Genomic DNA, 23,676 nt, shown 5'->3' on the forward strand with positions numbered 1-23,676 from the left:
TAGTTGTCAGGAAGGTGTGTGTATTGCTGTTTAAGGTAGTTATATCTGCCATGTTATTAGCATAAATTTTCCCTTTAATATAGCAATACATCTTAATTAACAAAATTTCTTTAAACATAATGGAATTTCACAAGTATATCACATTTTATTATAAAATATAACACTTCATAATGATTGTATATGACAAGGATGTAAAATGGGATTTAAAAGTTTTTAATATTATTTGATTAAAATATGTGCATTTATCTCATACAGTGAACTGAATAATGTCTGACTTTCTTGGGGAAGCATTTGTTCATCGCACACGCAAGAAGGAGAGAAGCTATTCATTAGCTGTCATCCTCCCAAGTCATTATGAACTACAGAACATGCTTGGAATCACTTTGGGGATAGTTTTGGAGGAAAAAACAGACAGATGTGTTTGTAATAGCTAAGCAATTGTGAAGGGTAAGATTCCAGATTCGCTTTTTTCAAAGCTCTAGGTTTGGTCTTAGAAACTGTCATTTTTCTTGTTCTGCATAATCTATGGCATTAAACCAGACATACTCTTCCTTTCAAGTTGATTTGTGTTCCCTTGCACAGGGCATAAAATTACTATGGGGTACCTCCAGCCCTTGATTGCCCGGGAGAATAAAATTGGTAAAGAGATAGTGCATCACTAGAGAGCCCAGTGGAAAGAAAGCACAGTGCAAAATCATTGATTATACCTGTTAAATGGATCATCCGAGCAGCATATAAAATTTTCTCATATTTTTAGCATGTCACTAAATTGATTTATGATTAATGCTGGGTGAATAGTTCAGAATAATAAATCTGAACTTAATCCATACAAAAGCATACATATATTTTTTTTCTCCAACAGAGGCAAGCCCTTTTTATTAGCTATATTCAGATCTCACTTGTGAAATCCTTCACTCTGGACAACTTACAATTCAAAGCGAGAACTCATCTAGCTTTTACTCTATTCCTTTGCAGTCCCCATGAGATTTTCTAAGTGCATTTGTAGAAATACACTCTGGAATGCAAGGTAGCCATGTGTATGCAAATGTGTGGCATCCTCTGTAGTTTCATCACCTAGTTCCTCTGTATATTTGTTGTATTTCCTTTTAACCTTAATGAAAGCAGAAATAAGCAAAAATGTATAGACTAAACAAAAAAATGAGAAATGATTTCAGAAAGCATGGTAATTTCATACCATAAAAGTGACACCCTGGAGTACAGACTGCATTGAAGGATTTTTAATACAGTACAATACAGTATTCAACTGAGTTTTTATTAGGCTTATCCAACAAAAGACTGAATAAAGAAAACAAAGATTTTCATATTTAACATAAAGCCTTTTTTCTTTAGCACACTTAAAGGCTATTTTTAAGTCAAGAGCATAAAGAAATGTTTTCATTATTAGATTATCTTTCAGCACCCCAATCTAGATTAATATATGTATTTTCTAGGATGAATATTTTATATCTTACATTGTGGTTTTAACTTTTATAATAATTTATTTTTTCTTTTTATGTTTCTAATCATTAGATTAATTTCCATGAAATCTGAATATTTACACTAACAATTTAATATACCAGCCACAGTTTATAATTACTGAAATTTAGATAACTTTTAAACTTTCATGTATATTAAATTGTCTTCTAAATTGATTTGAAACTAACTTACTAAAGTATTTTCAAATAACAATATATTCTAATTTTGAATGACATTGCAGATATTAATACCAGAATTGTGGTAGGTATATTCACAAAACAATTGTACCTGCCCTGGAAAATTTTTGTAATATTATCCATTGTTTATATTGGGTAGAAATGATAGGATATAGGCTTATAAAAATTTTTGTATATGTATTTTTTTCTGATTAAAAGTCTTTCTAATGAACATTTTCAAATTTGCTGAAATTTAAACATTAAAAAATTCTTAGATATTGCAAATTGTATTTTCTTTATCAGAAGACATGCATTTACATAACCATCTGTATTAAGGTACAGAATGAACATTAAGGTAGGAATCACAGCCTAATTACTTAGGCTTGGAAATTGTATTGTTATTTGACATGACCTTAAAGTTTCTTTTTTTCTCTAAAAATGATAAAATACCCATCCAACTTACCTAACAGGCTTTTCCAAAACACAAAGAAAACTCAAGGAGATTAAATAATATATGTTTGGTCATTTTCTAACCTCTAAAAGGCTATTTGATGATGATTTCTTAGAAACTGATATTTAATATTTTTCTACCTTACATAGATACTTAAGTAGTATCCCTGTAAAAAATGGATAGATTAAAAAAAAAAAACAGGGTTATTCAATGAGCAGCTTGTGATCAGAAGATTAAATAAACTGCAGAGTTCCAAGGAAATTGCATGTGGACACATCGTGAATTCACTGCTACGTCGATGAAGGCAATGGTAACTGAACAAAAGTGATAGATGAGGAGAAAAGTATTCATCAAATAAAAGTCAAGCCCTGAAAACCATATACACATACTCTCCCAGTCTATAACCACCTTCTCAATCACTAAAGCAGACAGTGTGAGAATACCATTTCCCATTTACTTACAAATGAATGGTTTGTGTAGTATAGACACTAAGTAGACAGTCCTTGCATTTCAACATGGCCACTCCCGCTAATCTTACCAGAAGGTGCCACAGAGGCTTGAATCCCAACTCAGCCACTTACTGATTGTATGACATCTTCCTGCACAAATTTCTTCATCTGTGAAATGGAAGTTTTATCTTGGGAAACAATTCTAATGAGTTTTAAGCCCAATGCTTTGCAGTATTAAGTAGGTGACAATTATTTAAAAAAATACTTAGTAAATTCACTGATAGAGTGGAGAAATAGGCCTGCATTACAAAATTACAAGACTTGAGATGGTAGGTGGGTTTTTTTCTTTTTCTTTTTTTAAATAGCAATTATACAGCTGATGAGTTGATGCTGATATTAAAATTGGGGGGATATCTTTACTTTTAGAAAAGAATTTAATTCGTTAAATCAAAGCAGAGTCTGGTAACAAAGTCTAAATAATGTTTGCATAGGGGACCCAGGAGAGTTTAAAGTTAAGCATAAGATAGAAACATCCTAGGATTATATGCAGCTGATTCCTGATGAACATGGGTTTAAACTGCATGGGTCCACTTATTCACAGAGTTTCTTCCACCTTTGCCATCCTTGAGAGAGCAAGACCAACACCTCTTTTTTCTCCTCCTCCTGGCCCTCTTCAGCAGGAAGATCATGAGGATGGAGACCTTTATTATGATCCACTTCCACTGAATGAATAGTATATATAGTTTTTTCTTTTTTATGACTTTCTTAGTAACACTTTCTTTCCTCTAGCTTACTTTATTGCAAGAATACAGCATATAATACATATAATATACAAAATACGTGTTAAGTTGACAGTTCACATTATTGGTAAGGCTTCCAGTCAACAGTAGACTATTAGTAGTTAGGTTTCTGAGGAGTCAAAAGTTATATGCAGATTTTTGACTCTGTGGAGTTGGTGCCTATAACATTCACATTTTTCAAAGGTTAAATGTAGAGTGAAAGAGTACATACAGTGTTGCTCTTGAAAGAGAAATATAAGAGATGGAACGTTAAAAAAATTCGTTGACTTTTTTTGTCAAAATGAATATACATGATTTATAAGAGTTAAGCGTTTTGGATTGGCTAAATAATTAGAAAGCCCTGCTGCTGTACAGGGTACACTCCACTTTTCTCAGAAAAAGAAAGGTGACTGAAAATCTCACTGACAATGGCCACTTCTCTTTGAAAGCAAGTTCCAGGACAGTCATTACACAGCACGTCCACTCAGCATTATGTCTCACTTCACAGGCAGCACATTACTGGAACTGGTTATTTAATGATGCCCTCCAGTCCCTGCAAGCAGGTTGTGTTTGCATGCTCTATTTAGAATAATTATGTTTATAAATACTTATCAAGGGCAGTTAACATAGAAAAAAGTGCTGATTCTTTAAGCTGAATACTTAGCTATCTGTAATCTTGCAAGATTTTACTACAGTGTAAAAAATACTGACTTGAGGCCAGGTACAGTGGCTCATGCCTGTAATCCCAGCACTTTGGGAGGCCGAGGCGGGTGGATCACGAGGTCAGGAGATGGAGACCATCCTGGCCAACACGGTGAAACCCCGTCTCTACTAAAAAAAATACAAAAAACGAGCCGGGCGTGGTGGCGGCGCCTGTGGTCGCAGCTCCTCGGGAGGCTGAGGCAGGAGAATGGCGGGAACCCGGGGGGCGGAGCTTGCAGGGAGCCAAGATGGCGCCGCTCACTCCAGCCTGGGCCACAGAGTGAGACTCCGTCTCAAAAAAAAAAAACAAAAGTTGATTTTGACAAAAAACTGAAGCTGTTTGGAATTTAAGGTAAGAAACACAATCAGTTAATGATGGCAGATATTAATGTGAATTTAGTAATAAATGAAACAATCAATCATAGTTGGACTTGAGTTTGGAGGAGTTTGCAGATTTTATATGAACATGAGGAGGAAAATGAGAACTAAGATGATTGAACACAGAACTATCTTCCTCTGCAAGTATTTACATTCAATTTCTGTTCATTCTGATATAGTTAATTATAATTTTAACTTCTAGATGATGAAAATAAGATTGTAAAGTTTTAGGAATGTTCCAAATATATATAATTTAGCCTGACTGCAAAGATGATTTTCTACTGTGCTATTTAAAGTTCAGTCTAAGTAAAATATTATGAGATGATGTTGAGGTGTGGGAATATATGTGATCCTTGTGCAGACATGAGCAGAGAGGATGACACTTATTCAGGATACAGCGTAATCCTTCATGATTTGGGAGGATTCTGGAAAACCTTATAAACATTAACATTTCCAGAAAAATTCTTGTTAGGATAGTGGGAATCCAAGAAAATAGAAATTTATCTCTTTAATAGGTTTTTCTGACTAATGCTATCTAATGAAAATAGGATGTCCTAGGACTACACAGATGTTTTAACAGGTGTAAAGTGGAATAATAATTAATACGCTAAAAACTCAAGAAGATAAATGCTACATGATATGACTTATTTTTCCCTTCCTTTCTCCTTTTTTGATGGAGTAAAGACATCTATAGAAAAAATGCATTGCAATTCTACTGATATTGAGGACATATGAGCAATGCTCCCTCATGTCAGCCACCGGGTGTGTGCAGAAAAAGTTTTAAGTACCCATTGGCATTCCTGGTTGAATTAATAAGAAATTGCAGAAAGTGTGGCCAGCAAATCATCTGAGAGAAAAATACTTGTTAGGAGATAGTAGCAGATAAGTTTCTCACCCAAGGAGACACTCCCTCACCTTACTGTGCAAGTTTGTGAGCCTGTGATGTGTGAGTGAAAGTCAATCACCAGGTATATCACTGATCCTTTTGGAAATATTCCATTAATTAAATCTCTTAAACAAATGCTATGTTGAGTAATTATAAGAGGAAAGCATCCTATTCTGCAATCATTTCCCTGACTCCATGGATACCCATGCTAGAGCATGCATAAATATTTGTTCATATATGATACATGTACCAACATGGGTTGCACAAAATTAGATAGCTAAAGTGGAACCACACTGGTAAGTGGATTGTAAGGATTAGAAGAATAGCATTCAACATGAATAGAACAGTTGCTTATTATATAGTTATGGTCACATTAGTCTAGTAGGAAATAATACATTGAAATGGGCACTTATTCATAATTGTCAGTGCATAAAATTAAACACAAAAGATATTAAGATTTCTTTCATAAGGAATAGGTTCAAGTTTTATCTGATGTGAACAGAACTAGCTGGTATATTATATGCATCTATCAACACTAGATTGTGTGAAAAGAAGTATGTTCTCCAAATCCAATGTCGTCGCTCCTGAGTAGGATTTTCTGATACTCTGGGAAAAGGGACAAATGATAGATACAAATGGATACTCTCTCTTGGCAGCAGCAGGGTTTTTGAATAATTGCTTGCCTCCATCATTGAGCAGCAAGTAATCAGTGCACGGAGAGGTACCAGTTAGTACACAGGCAGGAGAAAATGCTTCCCAAAGGGCCCTTGTTCCATGCTCTTCTCCTCAGTAGATAATCTGGGGTCATTGCCAGTGGATGAAGACACAGGTTTTTGTACTCAATGGCTAGTGACTGAATTGTTCCTTCAAGGCATGTGCACTTCAGGTAGAATTTTGGTCTTCCATTGGCTGAAAAGTCCTGTTAAATAGTCATGGTCTATCCAGATGTTTGAAGGGGAAAATTGATATTTCAAGCAGAGTAATTTTTCGCAAATTAATTTTACTTGCATTAAATTGTTAATTCACTGAACATCTACTGAGCACCATTTACGTTTCACACAGAGAACAATGGGAGCTGTGGCAGAAAAATCACATGGCCTTCAAGGAGCTTGATATGTAACGTGATATATGGCATGAAATAAAGATACATGTATGTGCATATATATGATACACCAACAATAAACATATATAAATGAGGACATGACACTTTATGAGAGCACTTAGAAAACACAGGCAAGCCATACTAGGGAGATCTAGGCCCTCCGTATCCATGAGTTTTACATCTATGAATTTAACCAACTGTGGATTGAAAGGATTTTTTAAGGACTGTGCCTGTATTAAACACGTACAGCTTTTTTTCCTTGTCATTATCCCAAAAGAATATAGTACAACAACAACTTACATAGCATTTCTATTATATTAGGTATTATAAGTAATCTAGAAAAGATTTAAAGTATATGGGAGGAAATGTGTAGGTTACATGCAAATACTATGTTATTTTTCTATCAAGAACTTGAGCATCCACAGATCTTGGTAGCCAAAGGACATCCTGGAACCCATCTTCCATAGACACAGAGAGATGACCAGCTCCACAGAAAAAGAGGGTAGCTCTTATTCTTTACCTTTAAAAGTACGGGGACTCTCAGTTTGGTGCAGTGGTTCACCCAGCTGAGGTGGCTCACCCAGGAAAGGTGACCTCATCTTTGGGAGCTTAAGATGGCAAGATTACTTGAGGCCAGGAGTTTGTGACCAGCCTGGGCAACATAGTAAGACACCATCTCTATAAAAAATTAAAAATTAGCTGGACTAGATGGCTTGAGGCTGTAGTTCTAGCTACTCAGGGGGCTAAGGCAGGAGGATCTCTTGAGCATGGGACTTCAAGGTTGCAGCGAGCTATTAACAAACCACTGTACTCCAGCCTGGGTGACAGAGCAAGACTCCATCTCCAAAGGAAAATAAAAAAAAGAAAAGAAGAAAAGGGGATCTTAAAGTTAAGGATACATAAGCAGTTTTATTTCTCTCATTTTTATAAGAAGCACTACTCCACGATTAACACTAACATCTTTCTAATGGCAATCTAACTTCAATGAAAGGCTATCACTCTTACCAGACATGGTAAGTCAAAGCACACGGTGAACCAGGATTATAGAAAGCTCTCTCAAAATCTAAGGAGCATGGAATGCACTTTAGTAAATAGCTCTGTGCAAGTCATATGACAACACTTAGAACGGAAACATTTTAACTTTTGTTCAGTAGCCAAATTTAAACCCAGTAACATGAACAGATTTAATTCTCTTGGAAAACATAAACCACTTTCTTCCTAAGACTGGCTTATGCTTCAACAGATGCTTAAAAATTTTAGTTTATTGCACTATGGTGAATTATTAGGGAGAAATAATTCCCAGTAAATACCAAAGCAAATAATTCAATCACTTTAAAACAATCACCTTTGGAATACGACTTAGTGGGACCCATAAGAAGATCCTCCTAATGGGGTTGTCGGTATATGAATAACTTCTAACGAAGAACTGGAATTTGGAGATGTTGTGACAAAATGGGGATTAACTTTGCTATGGTTTGAATGTGTCCTCCAAAGCCTTAATCCCCAATGCAATCTTGTTAAGAAGTAGGACCTCTAAGATGTGACTAGGCCATAAGGACCACAATCTCATGAATGGATTACTGTTACCATCATGGGAGTGCATTACCTATAAAAGAACCAGTTTGATCCCCTCTTGCCCTTGCTCAGCCTTTCCGTGCCCTTCCAACATGGGATCAGGCAGCAAAAAGGACTTTGCCAGATGTTGGCCTCTTGATTTTGGGCTCTTCAGCCTCCAAAACCATAGGGCAATAATTTAAGTTTATTATAAACTACCCAGTCTGTGATATTCTGTTAAAGCAACACAAAGTGAACTAAGACACACTTAATAAAATATATATTTATTTACAGTTAAATAATGAAAGTTGTTCTGGATTTAAATCATTTTAAGTTTTGTAAAATAAAACTTTGTTGTGAACATTTCCTTACTCAGCACTTTTATTCAAGAGTGAAAAGGGTGAAGACATTTTTGACAGACAAAACAGCAAAGCTTTGATGTTGGTGGGGGGCTGTGAATGGGAAGAAAGAAAATATTAATCTAGGCAAAGAGGAAGCTCTCAACTGTTCAGGATTTATGTTCCTATCCCTGATGTATCTAGCAAATGTCAGCACAGCAAGTTCCTAGTGACTGTGATATCCCTGGGGTGGTACTTCATCATGTCATTTATGTGACAAAGTAAATGTAGAATTTTATGTGAACACAAAGAAAAAGGGCCTTTCAGAGGATAATCTTATCAAGCCTCTCCCTTCAGGCACATAAGGTAGAATCACCCTATTTTATAGATAAGTAAACTGAGCACAGTCAGGAAATAAAGTATTTTCCATTATTTGCACTTTAAGGCTGACAGTATAAGAATAATGGATACCTCTTCATCTCTTGTCCTTTGATCTCTCTATAGAGTTTAAAAAAAAAAAAAAAAAAAAAGAGCCTGAGACATTTTGCTACAGGGAAAAAAAAAAAAAGTAAGAAAGAAGGAAGTCTTCTTTCATCTTAAAACTGTAGCCTAGCTCAAAAGGCTACCTGCTGTAGTGAAGAAGTTATTAGACAGTGTTACCCAAAACGTGTCCTGCAGAGCAATAATCACACACATGTGCACACACATGACCTCTGCTGTCAAATATGCTTGGACAACAACACATACTATATCTCTTGAACATTCATTCTGAATATTAACATATTAAAGATGCAGAAAAGATGCACACATTTTCTTATATGATTCAAGGGTTTTTCAGTCTCCTGTGTTAGATTCAATGTAGCGTTCACATAAATTAAGGCAATGATTTTTCCTTCCTGTGACTTGTGCAATAAAAGGCTTCATCTCATTACTCTCAGGTCGTTTCTTATGCATTTTATCTTTTTAAATTGAATGTGGACAGAGAGGGAAGACTTTCATGAAACTGAGTTTTATAGAAGCAACCTTCATTTTCTTGCGGAATAGTAAATTCATAAATTTAATAGGTAGAAAAATATGCCTGAATTTCTAATATGCTAAGTATAACCATGTGGAAAGACTTTAATGTTCATTCCCAACTGAAGTTCTCTGAACCAATAAAAATTATTTTCCAATTTAATAGTTCAAGCTACACAATTATTAACCTGGCATTGGCAGATAGATGGCATTTTATATAGGGAATAAGAAGCAGATAATTTCTGTTTGTTAGGCTTCAATTCCTGCCTGGAAGTGTTAAATCCCAAGAAAATGCAGCATTGCTCATATGTGCATTTTGTGAACTTTCACATTGCGATTCCTTATGGGTTCAGGTGTTTATTACTGCAACAATCCATACTTAGTCGTTATGATAACACAATGTATTGGGGTATTAAATATATAAATTGAAAATTTGTTATTGCTAAGGCCATTATGGCTCATGTAAACAAATGGAAATATAATCTTGTGCATTATTTTTCTAACCTCTGTAACCAAAGAAACATACTGCTAGTTCAGTAGGTGTGAAATTCTACTTTAGGTACAAGCTACTCTAATTTCACAGTTGATTCGTAGAGTTGTCAGAGAGCCCTACTGAGTAAATTTCACATTTGCATGCATTCAAGATCATTACGGAATGTGATCAAAATGAGATTCGACACCTCCATTTATTTGTTGTCAGGGAGTGGGTTTTTAATTTGAACAAACTCTAATTGTGCTTATTCCATAAGCAAGCTAGGGTGATTTCAGCCCTGTCTTGCCTTGTCATAACAAAATTTCCACTTCTAAAACAGCACTTTCAATGAGTCTACTCTTTGATCAGATTTCTGACTCTATTCTGATGCAGATACTGAATGTATATCATTTCACATAAATACACAGGATACAGTTTCATCATTTTATGTGATTTCTCTCTGAAAAGTTAATAATATGAGTTTTCTCCACAGAGTATGCATAAAATTCTCATTCAAGAATGAATTTCAATATCAACTTCCAGGAATATGGAACACAATATGAGAAAAGTGTTTACTGTGTGGTCATAAATGACATACACGTTATGTACAGATAGGTATCAGATAGGTACCAAATGGCATTTTTTAGAATAGTATGAATTATTATGTAAACAACATTTTCAGTAAGAAAGTAAACATTATTGGAAATGTTATTAAATCCAACATTGTTACTAAATACCATAAAATTTTAAATAATAGTTTCCTTTTGAGTGTTAAAAAATTAAGAACCTGCTACTTCCTAATAATATATTTGGTCCAACTTAATTTTACATATTATAATATTAATTCCAAAAAAAGATTTCAAACAATGCAGAATGCATCTGTAATGGGTGCTATCAGCACAGAAATACTGATAATTGTTCTTTCAATTATCATTGGCCACAGGCCCATGTTGAAAATTCAGTTCAGAAACTAAGAGATCTGTCTGGATCCAGCACAGATCCTGTTTTGAGAAGGAGAATGGCTGTTGATTTCTGGCTTTTTAAATATAAATTAGTTCTTCTTATTCCATGCAATTATAAAACAAAACCAAAATATGGGCTGACTTTCTCTCTCATTATAAAGTTTTATGTGGAACTGCATATACAGTGAGGTGATGGGAGATAAATTAATAAATTTAATGTCTTTTAGTATTTTGGGTATAATAGGTGAATAATAATAATGGTTATATGTCATTTCTTACCAACGTAATTCAAGATTCACTTCACTCTAGTTCAGTACTTTTTAAAATTAAATAATCTAAGGTGTCATTATCTCTCGATGTCTTAACACATACATTTATTTTCAGATAAACTTTCTATCCCTTATATATGTATTAGTTTCTATGCAACTTCATGATACTGAGCTAGAGACCATAGGCCCTAGCAAAAGGAATAAGACTGATACTCAAAGAGCTTATAATTCTATGAGTGGTAATTTATCAATGTCAAAAGTGTAATTCTTTATAAATAATATAGTATTAAGTATCATTAGCAAAGCACAAATAAAATGTTTGGAACCACAAAAAATAAAATATTAATACCTGTTTTCAACAGACTGTAAAGAGAGTGAACACTTAAGAAGTGCATGAAAGGATGGTTAAAATTGATACACAAGGAAATGGAAATGTACAGCAGGCGATCTCCGGTAATGAAAGTGACCTTGGAAAAATAATGACAACAGAAGGCTATGATACATATCTTGGCAATCATGTATATCCAAAACTTGGAATGTGCAGTAAGAGGTAAATTTTTAAGGTATGTTGAACTAACTCCTGAAAAACTGGAATGACAAAGTAGGGAGACTCATATTATTCATAAATGCCAAAGAGTTGGAAAAGGGAAGATTTTAGGAAGATATTTGATACAGTGGAAAGGGCATTTCAGTTGGAATCAGAAGATGTCCATGTTAATCACCTTGGAGATATGGAAAAGTTTAAGTCCCTTAAACTTTTGAACCTTGCTTTCTAATCTGTGACGTAATCAATATCTAACTCAGAACTTACTGGGAGAAGTAACATAGAATATAGGTTGACAATTCTGACATCAGTCTGGCATGTAGAAGATAAATATTTGCTGAAAATGTCTAAATGCTTAGCCTCAGAACAACTAAACTAGCATGATACATGTAATGACTGAATTTGGGTAGAGAAAAATGTTGAGGTGAGGTGGTCCTAAGCTTTGGAGTGACAGTGGGAAAATGAAAACGCCACTGAGTGTCTACAAAGACTTTTAGTCATATGGTTTCATGAGGAGTTTTAAGACAGGTAATTTGCTACTAATTATATTGGACATATTGTAACAATTTAAAACTATAAATTGGACTATATTTGAGACTGCCCCTCATATTGTTTGGTCCAGTCTCAGATTGCTTGCTGCGCTCCTAATCTTAGTTGAGTGAAATACTAAGCTTAGTCATGTTCTTGCTGACCCTGGCATAGGCTCTTTGAACCAGGAAAGTTACTGATTCCTGAGAATTCAAACTACAAGAAGCATATGATTAACTAGAACAGTCATTCTATTTATTTCATTTTCAGTCTGATACATAGATCATGTTAGCTGGTAGAGGGAGAAGCAGCAGAAAAACATGGAGAAGAAAGAGAAGGGAAAGATGCTGATTTACATTTATGGAACAGAAGAGTGGAGATGAATGAAATTGTGGTAGTAACGTAAATCAACTTCCAAAACTGTGTTGGATCCAGACAGATCTCCTAGTTTCTGAACTGCATTTTCGTGGGCGGGTGGCTGACAAAAACTGAGATTTCTGCTTTGTTATGGAGCTTTTGTTAGTTTCCTGTGAGGCTTGGTTACATGGTTAAGATTACTGCCTACTGCCGTGGGTTTCTTTTCTGTAAAACTTTAAAGATTTCATATACAATCTGAATAATTTCCTTAGCAAAAGAACCTAACCAAGAGTAATGACTCTCAGCAAAAGTCATTCTGTTATGCCATCTTGAGTGACAAAATGGTGATGTTAGAGCTAATGTACTGGGAATTGCATATATCCTTCTATTATCTGATCAATGGGTATATCCAGCGGAGTGTGCCATGCATGTTAATGTGACTTGCCATGTGTGGTGAAGCAGATCTAAATATGTGCTGCTTTGTCATATAATTCTCTAATAATTAATATTATTGTTTGATGAATTCATGCAAGAGAATGTATTATAAATTTACTTTTATAAAATTACATATTGAGTCAGAATTCCTTTAGTTTAGTAAACTATACCTGTAATCTTTTATCTTTTATTCTTTAAATGTATAGAATTAGAAAACTTCAGTTCTTAGAGAAATTTTAAAATGCAATATTTCATCAAATCTAAGTTATCACCATTTGTAAGATACATTACTTTATGAATGCCCTTTGACAAATAATAATGCCAAATATGATTGTAAAAGTCTGCTGATTTAAGGAATGTTAATACATGAAAAAAATGTGTATCTGATAGTTGTTTGAAAGTATATAAATAGATCCTCTAGTTGTTCATTTTCATTGTGATAATTATAGAAAAAAACAGCATAAAGTATGTGCTGGTTTGCTAGTTATTGGTAATTAGGACTCACCCTTGAGTCTCCTGAACCGTAGACCATAGAAATTTCCACTCACCATATCACATAAAATTGTATGTAACCTACAGTCAGAAGTGAAGGTAATTACTTTTTAGAACTTATTCTAATAAGTTGAGCTGTATTAATCCATTTATTTACTCATTCAATAGATATTGACAAATTATTTTATTGTATAAATGCATTATATTGTATATATGTATGTATGCACATATATTTATATATGCTCATGTATGCTGATATAAAAATAGCAAAACACTATCATTTCATCATTTAATGGCAGTTACTTCTCATATCTGTTGATGGTTTTTGTTTCAGATTATTCATATTTTAATGACTAAATTTCACAAAAGGTAATTCCACTAAAGTAGTAATCAACTTTTCACTTTGCTCTACAGAGGTCACATCTAGCAACATTCTCTTCTACACTTACTCTCACATGCAATTTTTATTTTTTAAAATAAAAACTTTTCACTTATTATTTTTTTTTATGATTTTATATTACTATGGACTTCATCTCCCACCAGTCAATGACGTTTTCTCTCTTATACTCTGAATTTCTTTTTTTGTTATTTTTTATTTTTTATTTTTGTGACAGACTATGACTTTTAATTCAAATAATTCTAATGATATGTTTTCCATACATTTTTAGAGAATAAAAGAAGTTCCTATAGTTGAGTTTAAGCTATTTTATTTTTCGTAGACATTTAAAACATTAGTTTGAATATCATCTTCATTTACTTCATTTTAAATTTCTTTTTCAGGTATGAATTTGTGACTATAAAGAGTTTAAGATATATAATTAAAAAGGATAATTTAGGCCAGGCACAGAGGTTCACGCCTGTAATCCCACCACTTCAGAGGCTGAGGCAGGTGGATCACTTGAGCCCAGGAGTTTGAGGCCAACTTGGCCAACAAGGCAAAACCCCATCTGTACTAAAAATACAAAAATTAGCCAGGCTTGGTAGTAAACATCTGGAATCCCAGCTACTTGGGAGGCTGAGGAAGGTGAATTGCTTGACCCTGGAAGGTGGATGTTACAGTAGTGACCCGAGATCACGCCACTGCACTCTAGCCTGGGCAACAGAGCGAGACTGTCTTAAAAAAAAAAAAAAAAAAGGAATTTTTTTTATTGCAATTGTATCTGTATTTCCCATTACACTTATAAATGCCATATTGCTTTTTGCTATGAAATATTGCTTTCCAGAACATGACATCGTGGCGGATGAGGAAAAGGTAAACATGTCTGTGAAATCTCATCTTTGATAAGTAGTCTATGGAGCTCATACATTGAATCTATATAGTTAACAGACATTGAGTGCTTCATTCAAGCATCCAATCAATGTGGTTTCATTGTTATATGGTTACTGTGTAACGATCAGTCTGAATAGAAGAGCCTGTCAAATTTGTAAAAATATTTTAGATAATTTATATCTAATTCATTCTAGTACAGCTGATCCTTGAAAAACATGGGTTTGAACTGCCCAGGTCCACTAACAGGGAGATTTTTGACCAAGTGTGCCTGCATCTCCTGCCTCCCCTTCCAACTTCTCTACTTCGAGTTTTCTTCCATCTCTGCCACCCCTGAGATAGCACGACCAACCCTCTTCTTCCTCCTTTTCAGTTTACTCAACGTGAACACAATGAAAGAACACTTTTATGATAATCCACTTCCACATAATGAACAGTAAATGTTTTTTATGACATTCTTAATAACATTGATTTTTCTCCAGTTTACTTATTGTAAGAATACAGCATATAATACATAAAATATGTATGAATCGAGTGTTTATGTTAGTTATTGATAAGGCTTCTGGTCAACAGTAGGCTATTAATAATTAAGTCTTTGGGAAGTCAAAAGTAATACACAGATTTTTGACTATGTGGAAGTTGTCAGTACTCTTTATTCCTCCATTTTTCATGGGTAAACTCTATTAGTTTTAAGTTAACTGGTACTTGGGGTTAAAGTTGGATTTTAAGATCTGAATTACATTAGGTATATTAAACTAATATTTATTCTATTCTGTTATAAATGTTGTCTTGGATTAAATTAAAGCTGCATGATATAGTGACTTAAACATTATTTTAAAAATGAAATCTCATCACAATATCATAGTATGTGCAGAAAAAATTGCATAGTAATTTTTGGATCTAACTAAATAATATATCTTTATAAATAGCTGTGTATTATTTTTCCTCAAGTATTTCATTTGTTTGAGACACAGCATAGGAACTTCAAATTCAACCACAGATCATGAATACACCAACTAAATAAACAGGAGGCATTAGCTTGTGGCTTTTTTGATAATTGAATCTGCACATAACAAACATAATTTACTATGTAAACAAAGTGCAACTTAACCTAGTATTATATTTTTGTAACAAATAGCCGAGTTTCAGCAATCACAGGAAGCAACCGATCAGACCATGCCCAAATAAGGGAAATGCCTCATCACACCATGCTGAAATAAAGCAAATGTCTAGCTCTAGCCAGCCAGCTGATTTATCGACCTCGTTTTCATGATAAGCCTGTAACAGCGCACTGCCTGTGCTTCGCAGTGGAGCTCTCTGACCCTTATCTGGTTCTCAGTGCTGCCTGATTCATGAATTATTGTTTTGCTCATGGAAACTCTGTTAGATGTAATTTGTCTAAAGTTTTTCTTTTAACATACCTGTTGTTCATATTTTATTATAAATATTAGCATTCCACAAAACTGTAATATATCTTAGATAAAAACTTACTATAGGGAAGAAAGAAGATGAAGTTAAATGCTCCTGGGCAAAGATTCAGTTTATCCTTGCTGCACCATGTCTGTAATCTGTAACTCAGAGGTGAAAACACTTGTTCTTTCTATTTTAGAATTTTTGTGAAAATCAAAGTGTAAACACCTGTGCCTTCACTATTAACACACTTGTCAAACTCAGTACCTTGTGTAGCGCAAGCTTCAACAAATATTTGCTGGCTGGGTGTGGTGGCTCACACCTGTAATCCCAGAACTCTGGGAAGCTGAGGTGGGCAGATCACGAGGTCAGGAGTTCGAGACCATCCTGACTAACATGGTGAAACCTCGTCTCTACTAAAAACACAAAAATTAGCTGGGTGTGGTGGTGGGCACCTATTATCCCAGCTACTTAGGAGGCTGAGGCAGGAGAATCGCTGGAACCCTGGAAGCAGAGGTTGCAGTGAGCTGAGATTGCACCATTGCACTCCAGCCTGGGCAACAGAGCGAGACTCTGTTTCAAAAATATAAATAAATTAAAAAAAAAATTGCTGATATTTTACATAAGTAATTTCATAGGGCAAAATGTACACTAATATTAATGTTTTCAAAGACCTTCAGATAAGAATATACTTTATGTTAAAAACAAGGATACTAGTGTCTTCAGCAATGGCATGTAGTTTTTAATCTTTTTATCATTTTATGAACACTTGTTCATGTTAAGTGATTAATAGAGACTTTCTATATCAAGGAGAGAACGAACACCAGGACCCATTAGAAACACTTACCCCAAGTACACAAGCTTTGTAGTGACAGTGAATTAGCCATCCTGGGCCTAGTGGCCCCCTCATCTTCACAGTGTGGATCTCACAGGATTCGGCATTAGAATTATAAAATCACATTTAGTCTGTCCTCATCAACAAGAAATGTAGCAAGGAATTTCATGTGTCTATAACATGTCCTTTGTAAAGCAAAAATGTACAAAGGAAAGAAAAACTAAGTGCTTCGTTATGATGTCAATTTTAGCAAAGGAATATTAATTTGTTATTTAAGTTGCCATGTAAGAAAAGATGCCAATAATTCTATATGTATATATAATTCACTGTCTTTGCTTTGTGCCTCCAACTGCATTCAACGTTGTTCACAAATGACTTTCAATCTGTTTTTTGTTTCCAACTGATATTTGACTAATAGCAGTTTTTTTGTTGTTGTTTTTTGTTTTTTTAATAATGGAACAGAACTTCTCATCTAGTTTGCCTGAAAGCCTTCTTTAAGTGATTTCTAGACTTTGCATCATGGCTACTGTATCCACTAGAAAAAAAAAAAAAATATATATATATATATATATATATATATATATGACCTTCTTTCCATCCATTCCTTTACCTGACTTTTCCATTTCCTCTGAGTCTTTCTGCTACAATACTACCTTAAAGAGAAGTTAACCATGACGCTTATCCTTAAGTAGTTTTGAGCCAGTAAAAAACTTACACTTTGAGCAAATAGAGAGATTTCAGAGTATTAAAGGGAAATACTTGGCGTGGCCTCCTAAAAGGAGTTAAGATAATGCTGGAAGTAAGATTTCCTACAATAAAAGTAGTCAAACCTGAATCTTGTGACGCTGGAAGCATGGGTAAGATGTTCTAGGCAGAGCATAAGTACATGTGTGCCCTAAAAATTGATAAACATAAAGTTGGGTCTCAGAGCGTTCAACAAGGTGCTGCTGTTGGAGCTGGAATTGAGGGACAAGAGTAGATTTAAACGTGGACCAAATTATAAAACACACTGGATGTCATGCTGTAGATTATAAATTTTATCTAAGGCTCTGGATAGCCATGAAGTCTTTTTAAACAGGAAGGCAACTTGGTCAGATTTATAGTTTTAGAATATTAACTGTGACGTTTGAAGAATGAGTTAAAGTTAAAGAAAGTGGGTGGTGAGTTGTTGCATCTTCCAACTAAAAAATGATAGATGAGTTAAACAAATGAACAGCACCATGGATAAAGATAATTGGACATATAACTGCTATGTTTAATAATGGCAAGATGAAGACTGCAATGTGAGCGCATAAGACAAATCACTGGGTTCGGAAAAATGCTACACGTCTATTAGACATAAAATGCCTGAGGTGAGAAGAAAGAGGAGACAGGAGTGGTAGCGCAAGGATTATTTCTATCACCTTATAGTTATTTGCTGTTCTCCTGAGGACAAATGTCACTTCTGTATGATTTGAATTCATAGCCTTTAGGCGACAATTGATAGCTGGTTTTACTTCTTAAATTCTCACTCTAAAGTTTTATACATGTGGCCTTTGTGGATTAATTCAGCAGTTCATCTTATTTTTTGACAAATGGCTATTTTTTTGTGAGGAAGTTCAAAAATAAAGTTCAGAGGCCAAAATATTCTCTCTATATAGTCTATGAACTATGTCATGCACCACTGTTGTAAAGATATCACTTAACACTAAATGCAACTTACTTTGGCGGTTTTGTTTTTCCTAAATTCATGCCTACTTTAATATTATAAACGTTATGCGCACACACACACACAAAGAAGAGGAAAATGAAATAGTAAAATAGTAAAAGTAGTAGTACAGCAGAAAGCACAAATATTTGGATATAAACCATTATTTATTATACTTTAAGTTCTGGGGTCCATGCATGTAACTTGTGAAAAAATGTTCATCATCACTGGTCATTAGAGACATGCAAATCAAAACCATTATTTCTTTGTATATAACATTGGGAAATCATCTGCCAAAGGATAGTATGACTTTGTCTATTGTAAACTTCAAGCAAGATTTAGGTTGAAATGTGTGTAAGAGAATGAATTGAAGACTAGAGGAATGCTTTACTGAGCTGAGGGATGAATATATTCAATTCATACTCAGTTTAATTAAATAATGAGATGAAATTGAAGTAAATACATAGTCATACAATCGAAACAACAGCCTGCTGTTTTATCATATTATTAAGTTCACGATTTTTATCTTGCCAAATTTATCTCTTACTGTTTTTCACAATATCCCACATTTTTGTTTATGTTTTTATACTAAAATAAGGTGATATCCATTCAAAAACCAAAGCAAATGAAAACAAAATCTCCAGTAAATTCTGCCCTCTCAATGTACCTCAGATAATTTATTTTTGTGAAAATATCTAAAGCATATTGATCATAAATGAAGTAAAGACATTTTGACATATTTGAAGAAATTCATTTTAAAAAATAACAAAGTTATAAAAATGTTTGAGATTACATTCCCAGTATCCAATTAATTTCATCAATATGTGGTATCTAATATTTCATACACTTTATCCTTGGAACACACATATGGCTAGGGGTGAAATACTATATGAAGTGTCAAAGCCTGATCATCTATGAGTAAAACCATTGCACGTGGACATGTCATGTGTTTTCTTTGTGGCACTGTTTTGTCCTATTGTAACCCTCTTCAACTAGCAGCACGCAGAACGACTCAAAAAGTATGATAGATTACATAAAATTGATACCATGAATGAAGTTTCATGAAATGATGCAGATAATTAGATCATGTCTTCTAAAGAGATAAACTTCAACTACAAATGATATGATGTGATCAGAAACACCCCATGAAAGCATGTGTGAATTTCTGCCTACAGCCTCACTTTCTCTTGCTATGTCTTTGTGTTTAGTAATTTATTCTTTTGGTATTGAATAGTCATTTTAGTGAAGAGTGTTATGTCACATGGCTTTTAACTATCTTCATTCAAGAACTAACTATGTTTGGCATATAACTCTGTAAACATAATGCAAAATAATGAATGGGGGAAAAATAGCCATAGTCTTTATTAATAATATATGAAGCCATCCAATAAACAGAAATTATTTGTTTGTAGTTTAGAGTTTGATGATAAAACCTAAAGATCAGGGTAGAAAATGTAATACTTTTGTGTGTCATAAAGTTGCTTGAATTGCATATCTTTCACAGTATATCAGAGAGCTAAATTTAGACAATTTTACATAAAACATCTCACATAAAAGTGAAAGATGTGGGGTAAACCTACTTAACGCAGAAAACTGGAACTTAAATTGATGTAGTAATTATTTCTTCTACCATAAACATTACTTAAAATATTTATATTTTAGTTATAAAGTACATATTAAATGGAACTAGATTTATTTTGCTATAACAAAATTTTTCAATTTGAGATTTAATTTATGTAAATTGACTCCATAATATAGATTATAGGAATTTAATACTAAATTTTCTAATCAAAATTACATAGTGGCCTTTTCTATATGTAAATGGTAAAATAAAAAAAACATAATGAAAGGTGGATGAGAGTTTGTGAAGACTCCAATTCCAAGATAAATACTCTTGTTTAAGTGGAAAATTATTGTTTACAATTAGAAAATCCAGACTGAACAATGAATAAAGGAAAATTGAAGGAAATTATATTTTTGTGGAACTTTTTATTTGAAAAAGCATACTTCTAGTGGAACTCCAAGGTTTTTCTCTGTGAACTGGTTCTGTCAAATATCCATTTACTATCTAAGAGTGTAGGCTAGCCATGGTTTAGCACAGGGCCAGTGGACTTTCAGTGCTGAGCATGCTTCACTGCACTGCATGATACTGTACCTATTTCAGGAGGCAGTAATCATATGTCATCCTGTGATCTACTGCTGAGTTGTGCTGCTGGTTTCATAAATAAACTTGAGAGGTCATTTCCACCATAAATTTCTATTTGTCAGAAATTTTCAGTCAAGAGAAAGTATGTAATGGAGTATGGAAGGCCGAAGTCAAACAGTAATTTATCAACAAGGAGATCTTCTATGCATTTAATGTAGGCGAACTTAATGGTGCTATTATAAAGGCTGTACTGAAATTATTTTTGTTATAATTTTGAGAATTTATGAGTCAAACTTTCTTGATTTTGCAAGAAAGTTTTCTTTTTGTTTAAAAAGCCAAGTGTGCTATTTTGTATAAGCTATCTGTACAACTAAAAATATATTGTCAATGACTTGGTGTAGTAACACTGATAAATTAGTAAAGTATTTAAATGCTTCATGCTTTAGAATTTAATAATTAAAGGAACTTATCAAATAATATTAGTATGGATTACAGAAAGAAGAAAGTCTTGATAATTTTTCTGAGAACAAGCAAAGCCTGTGAAACACACTTCATTTGATTACCCAGTATATGCTCACTTCAAGTTTTTCAGCATATTTTCAGTAATGGCAAAAAGAAGTAATCAATTAAATTGATAAAATACAGATTTCAATTCAAATTGCTAAAAAGAACTATCATGTGAATATGCACTTATTTAATCATGAGGTTGATAAAAATTAATTGTAGGAAGGGATTGAAAAATCCACCTTTTGAATTTTAGAGCTTGAACTATAAAGATAATGGCTTAGAATCATTGCTAAAGGTAGAAAAAAGCATTACATATTAATTTCCTCCTCTACCAACAAGAATAGGAAACTGTGAGAACATTATGCTTAAAGAACTGAGGCACAGTCTTAACTGTCAGACAGAACTGTTTACATTTGGCTATTCCTCTTTTTCTTTGTGTGACCTTGGCAAAGGACACATTGATTCTCAGTTTCTTTAACTGCAAATTTTAGATAATATATACAGAAATTTAAAAATTAAAGTGATACCATATATAAAATTACTATTTGAATGCACACCAAGAAATTAAATGATCTGAAACAGCTATGCTATTATTAGTATGGTGATCCTAAAAATGAAATTTTTGAGATGAATTTTAGGCTGCCAAACCTGCATTTGCCCAAACTTGTTTCTTTCCTTTAGGAATAACTCTCAGTCAATAAATCTTGAAGCATTTTCTTATCAAAGATCAGATAATAATATGGATATAGCAAAATAGGAAAGAAGCCTCCAAGATTAAAATGGATTTATGAGAGTGAAAGCTGACCTTAAGTCCTAAAGGGCTGACCAATCGTAGGGTCCTAGTGAAAGCCTCACATAATATCAGTAGGTCCCAAACTTTTTTATTATGAGGATACTTTTTAATGTAAAGATATTCAGCAAACCCTGCTCTGCGACAAAAATGTGACGCTGTTAGTACTGTCAATGGAGAAAGCATAAAACATTTATTTCCGGCCGGGCACGGTGGCTCAGGCCTGTAATCCCAGCACTTTGGGAGGCCGAGGCGGGCTGATCACCAGGTCAGGAGATCCAGACCATCCTGGCTAACACGGTGAAACCCCGTCTCTACTAAAAATACAAAAAACTAGCCGGGCGCGGTGGCGGCGCCTGTGGTCCCAGCTCCTCGGGAAGCTGAGGCAGGAGAATGGCGGGAACCCGGGGGGCGGAGCTTGCAGGGAGCCAAGATGGCGCCGCTCACTCCAGCCTGGGCCACAGAGCCAGACTCCGTCTCAAAAAACAAACAAACAAACAAAAAAACATTTATTTCCTATGAATTTGCTTGCCCTTTTAAATGAATATACATTAACTTACATATTCAAGTAATAAATTAAATGAAACCACAAGTCCAATAATTAGTCAACAATACAGTTCCCATCCCGGTGGAACTCTTTGCATTACCCTACAGCAAATATATAACCTTGGACTCAGTGCACTTGTTTCCTGGATCCATTTAAGTAATGAAGAAAGAACCCTTGGGTCTTCCTTTTAGTGTTAAAAGTATTTAAAGCCTATAGAGCACTATTTGGCTTTGAATTTTCTTTTGAACAAGAAAAAGAGTTGGACAAGGCTGGACCAAAAAGAAGTCTTTTCTTTTTTGCAAGATAATCACAAACAACTTAATAACATTAGTTCATGTAATGTACATCATACTTTTGCCCTAAAACTCTAGTGTAAGTGAAATGTAACATCATGTGTCTCACAGTGGATATTAACGAGTTTCTGCTTAGAAGAAAATTTCAAACAGGTAAAGAAGAAAACAAAAGAAATTATAATTTGTATTTATTTCTCAGTTCATCATTATTTGTTATAATAATATGACTAATCTAATAATATGTTTACCAGGTCTGGATTTAGTTAAATGTAATACATCAAAAACTAATTGTTTAAAAAGAGGGACAGTGATATCAGCAAAACTATCATTTTTAAAAGTCTTTTAAATATTGATGGAAACAACTATTTAGATGGCACAAAACTAGAGAGAGGGGATACCACATTATATTTGTGGCATAATCATCTTACCGTTGAGCACTTTAAAGGAGTGACACCAACTCCATCATGCAGGAATGTTTAAAAGATAATATAAAACAGTGATATGCCTGATCATTAGAGAAATGCAAATCAAAACCACAATGAGATACAATCTCACTCCAGTCATATAGCTACTATAAAAAAGTCAAAAAGTAACAGATGCTGGGGAGGTTGTGGAGAGAAAGGAACATGTCCATATTGCTGGTGGGAGTGTAAATTAGTTCAACCATTGTGGAAGGCAGATTGGCAATTCCCGAAAGATGTAAAGACAGAAATACCATTTGACCTGGCAATCCCATTACTGGAATAAATCGAGACACATGCACGTGTATTTTCGCTGCAGCACTATTCACAGTAGCAAAGACATAGAATCAACCTAAATGCCCATCAAAG

General features: G+C 34.1%; 1 protein-coding gene and 2 long non-coding RNA genes across 8 annotated transcripts in view; 2 read left to right on the top strand and 1 right to left on the bottom strand.

Moving 5' to 3' along the window:
* The window catches only part of LOC103880850, a 60,874-nt gene extending 60,534 nt beyond the window's left edge, over positions 1–340 (top strand). For both annotated transcript variants that reach the window (XR_004181430.1, XR_004181432.1), the window contains one exon: positions 256–340. This is a non-coding gene — a long non-coding RNA (uncharacterized LOC103880850). The remainder of the gene's footprint in view (positions 1–255) is intronic.
* The window catches only part of ROBO1 (roundabout guidance receptor 1), a 1,151,573-nt gene that overhangs the window by 925,334 nt on the left and 202,563 nt on the right, over positions 1–23,676 (bottom strand). The window lies entirely within an intron of this gene.
* Positions 363–12,453, top strand: LOC116272904. Its single transcript, XR_004181434.1, has 3 exons — positions 363–447; positions 11,371–11,571; positions 12,351–12,453. It is a non-coding gene; the product is annotated as an uncharacterized LOC116272904 (long non-coding RNA).

Source organism: Papio anubis, chromosome 2 (genome assembly GCF_008728515.1).
Source record: "Papio anubis isolate 15944 chromosome 2, Panubis1.0, whole genome shotgun sequence".
NCBI classification, from domain to species: domain Eukaryota; kingdom Metazoa; phylum Chordata; class Mammalia; order Primates; family Cercopithecidae; genus Papio; species Papio anubis.